Source organism: Zosterops lateralis, assembly GCF_965231275.1.
Source record: "Zosterops lateralis genome assembly, chromosome: 32".
Taxonomy (NCBI): domain Eukaryota; kingdom Metazoa; phylum Chordata; class Aves; order Passeriformes; family Zosteropidae; genus Zosterops; species Zosterops lateralis.
The window spans coordinates 1,213,095-1,217,481 of NC_139792.1; positions in this window are offsets into that span (position 1 = coordinate 1,213,095).

The window sequence follows — 4,387 nt, forward strand, 5'->3', positions numbered from 1 at the left end:
CTTCGACAACGCCGTGGACACAACAGTGCACGCCTTTGTGGAGGGTAAAAAATCCTGAAAATTCCAGGATTTTGGGCAAAAACCTGAGAAATTTGGGTCTAGAGAAAAAAATCTGGGATTTGTGGGAAAAAATCTGGGATTCGGGGGAAAAAAATTGGGCTTTTGGGGGGAAAAATCCTGAAATTTCGGGACAAAAATCTGAATTTTTTTTGGGGAAAAAGGAGGATTTTGGGGGGTAAAAAAATCAGGATTTGTGGGGGAAAAAATCTGCAAATTTGGGGAAAAAATCTGAATATTTAGGGGGAAAAATGAGAAATTTGGGTGAAAAAAATCAGAATTTTGGGGGGAAAATCAGGATTTTTGGGGGAAAAAAAATGAGAATTTTGGAGGAAGAAATCCAGGAATTTGAGGCGAAAATCAGGATTTTTTTGGGGAAAAATTGGGACTTTTGGGGAAAAATCGGTGAATTTGGGGAAAAAAATCTGAATATTTTGGGGAAAAAATCTCAAAATTCGGGGAAAAAAATCAGAATTTTGGAGGGAAAAAATCTGGGATTTGGGGGGAAAAAATCAGGATTTGTGGGGAAAAAATCGGAATTTTGGGGGGAAAAAATCTGGATTTGGGGGAAGAAATTGAAGATTTAGGGGGAAAAACCAAGATTTTGGAAAAATTCAGGAAATTTGGGAATTTTGGGAATTCTAGGGAGGGAATTTTGGGGTTTGGAGAAGAATTTTTGGGGAGAATTTGGGGAATTTTAGGGGATTTGGGGGAATTTGGGGGAATTTTGGGGTGGTGCTGCAGCACTTTGATAACGCCGTGGACACCACCGTGCACGCCTTTGTGGAGGGTAAAAAATACAAAATTTGGGGAAAATCTGGAGGTTTTGGGGGTTTGGGAAAAAAATCTGGGATTTGGAGAAAAAAAATTGGGGTTTTGGGGGCAAAAATCCCAAAATTCGGGGAAAAAATCAGAATTTTGGGGGAAAAAAATCTGAATTTTGGGGAAAAAAATCTCAAAAATCGGGGAAAAAAATCAGAATTTTTGGGGAAAAAAAATCAGAATTTTGGAGGAAGAAATCCAGGAATTTGAGGGGAAAAATTAGGATTTTGAGGAGAAAAAATTGGGAATTTGGGGGAAAAATCTTGAAATTTGGGGAAAAAATCTCAAAATTTGGGGAAAAAATCTCAAAATTTGGGGAAAAAATCAGGATTTTTGGGGAAAAAATCTGAATTTTTTGGGGAAAAAAATCTGAATTTTTTGGGGAAAAAAATCTCAAAAATCGGGGAAAAAAATCAGAATTTTTGGGGAAAAAAATTCACAATTTTGGAGGAAGAAATCCAGGAATTTGAGGGGAAAAATCAGGATTTTGGAGGAAAAATATCCAGGAATTTGGGGGGGAAATCAGGGGTTTTTTTGGGGAAAAAAATCAGGATTTTGGAGGGAAAAATCTGGGATTTGGAGGGAAAAAAATCTGGATTTTAGAGGAAAAAAAAATCTGAGTTTTGGGGGGGAAAATCAGGATTTTGAGGAGGAAAAGATTTAGGATTTTGGGACAGAAAGATCTGGGAATTTGGGGGAAAAAAGTTTGGGATTTTGGGGGAAAAATTGGGATTTTCGGGGAAAAATCAGTGAATTTGCATTAAAAAAATCGGGATTTTTGGGCAAAAATCTGAGAAATTTGGGTCTAGAGAAAAAAAATCTGGGATTTAGAGAAAAAAAAAATTGGGGTTTTGGGGGAAAAAAATCCCAAAATTTGGGGAAAAAATCTCAAAAATTGGGGAAAAAATCGGAATTTTTGGGGAAAAAAATCTGAATTTTGGGGGGGAAAATCAGGATTTTGGGGGTAAAAAAATCAGGATTTTAGAGGAAAAAAAAATCAGGATTTTGGAGGGGAAAATCTGGGATTTGGGGATGAAAAAAATTAGGATTTTAGGGGGAAAAATCTGGAAATTTGAGGGGGAAAAGTTTGGGATTTTTGGGGAAAAATTGGGATTTTTGGGGAAAAATCGGTGAATTTGCAGAAAAAAACAGGATTTTGGAGGAAAAAAGAATCAGGATTTGGAGGGAAAATCTGGAAATTTGGGGGAAAAATCTCCAAATTCGGGATAAAAAATCAGGATTTTTGGGGAAAAAAATCTGAAAATTCAGAGAAAAAAATCTGAATATTTGGAGGAAAAAAAATCAAGATTTGGGGGGGGAAAAATCTGGAAATTTGGGGGAAAAAAATCTGGAAATTGGGGGGAAAAAAAGTCTGGAAATTTAAGGGAAAAAATTCAGAATTTTTTGGGGAAAAAAATCAGGATTTTGGAGGGAAAAAAATCAGGATTTTGGAGGGAAAAAAAATCCGGAAATTTTGGGGGAAAAAATCAGGATTTTTTGGGGGGAAAATTAAGGATTTTAGGGGGAAAAAATCGGTGAATTTGGGGGAAAAAATCAGGATTTTGGGGAAAAAAATCTGCGAATTTGGGGGGAAAAATCAGGATTTTGGGGAAAAATTTGGGAATTTGGGAATTTTGGGAATTCTGGGGAGGGAATTTTGGGGATTTTGGGGAAAAAAAATCTGAATTTTTGTGAATTTTTCCCAATTTTTCCCAATTTTTCCGCAGGAAATGCCAGTGAGGTGCTCAAGGAGTGGACGGTGACGGGGAAAAAAAAGGTGATTCCAAAATTCCCAAAAATTCCCCAAAAATTCCCTAAAAATTCCCAAAAAATTCCCCAAAAATTCCCCAAAAATCCCCAAAAATTCCCCAAAAATCCCCAAAAATTCCCCAAAAAATTCCCTAAAAATCCCCCAAAAATTCCCCAAAAATTCCCAAAAATCCCCCCAAAATTCCCAAAAATCCCCCCAAAATTCCCCAAAAATTCCCCAAAAATCCCAAAAAAATTCCCCAAAATTTCCCCATTTTTTCCCATTTTTATCCCAATTAAAATCTGGATTTTTCCCATTTTTTCCCCTTTTTTGTCCTATTTTTTTTCTGAATTAATTCCCAATTTTTTCTCATTTTTTCCCAATTAAAATCTGGATTTTCCCCCCTTTTTTCCCCTTTTTTTTCTGAATTAATTCCCAATTTTTTCTCATTTTTTCCAATTAAAATCTGGATTTTTTTTCCCATTTTTTCCCCTTTTTTCCCTGATTTTTTTCTGAATTAATTCCCAAATTTTTTCTCATTTTTTCCCAATTAAAATCTGGATTTTTTTCCCATTTTTTCCCCTTTTTTCCCCTGATTTTTTTCTGAATTAATTCCCAATTTTTTCTCATTTTTTCCCAATTAAAATCTGGATTTTCCCCCCTTTTTTCCCCTTTTTTTTCTGAATTAATTCCTAATTTTTTCTCATTTTTTTCCAATTAAAATCTGGATTTTTTCCCCATTTTTTTCCCATTTTTGCTCAAATTTTTTCCCAATTTATTCCAAATTTATTCTCATTTTTTTCCCCAGTAAAAATGTGGAATTTTTTTTCCAATTTTTCCCAATTTTTTTCCTCTTTTTCCCCCCAAATTTTCCCAATAAAAACCTGAATTTCCCCATTTTTTCCCCAATTTTCCCCCACTTTTTCCCCAATAAAAATTCGAATTTTCCCCAATTTTTCCCCATTTTTCCCCATTTTTTCCCCAATTTTCCCCCAAATTTTCCCATTTTTTCCCCAATAAAACCCCAAATTTTCCCCAATTTTTTCCCAATTTTTTTCCATTTAAAAGGTGAATTTTCCCCAATTAAAACCTGATTTTTCCCCTTTTGTCCCCCAATTTCCTCCCAATTTTTCCCCAATAAAAACCTGAATTTTCCCGAAAATTCCCCATTTTTTCCCCAATTTTCCCCCATTTTTTCCCCAATAAAAACCTGAATTTTCCCAAAAAATTTCCCATTTTTTCCCCAATTTTTTCCCCCAAATTTTTCCCAATTTCCTCTATTTTTCCCCCATAAAAATCCGAATTTTTCCCCAATTAAAACCCAATTTTTCCCCAAAATTTTTCTGATTTTTTTTCCATTTTTTTCCCTTTTTCTTTCCAATTTTTTCCCCCAAATTTTCCCATTTTTTCCCATTTTTTCCCCCAGAACAAGAAGAAAAAACCCAAACCCAAACCCGGCCCCGGCCCCGACCCTTTGGAGGAGAAAAACGGGGAAAAAACGGAAAATTTGGGGCAAAAATTGGGAATTTCCATCAACGGTTTCCATGGAAACGGCGCCGAGGGCCCCGAGGCTGGTCAGGAAAAATGGGAAAAATGGGAATTTTGGGGGAAAAAATGGGAATTTTGGGGGAATTTGGGGGTTTGGGGAGAAAATTTGGGGATTTTGGGGGGAAAAATGGGAATTTTGGGAGGAAAAAATGGGAATTTTTGGGGGAATTTTTTGGGGGGAATTTTGGAGGATTTGGGAGGAAATTCGGG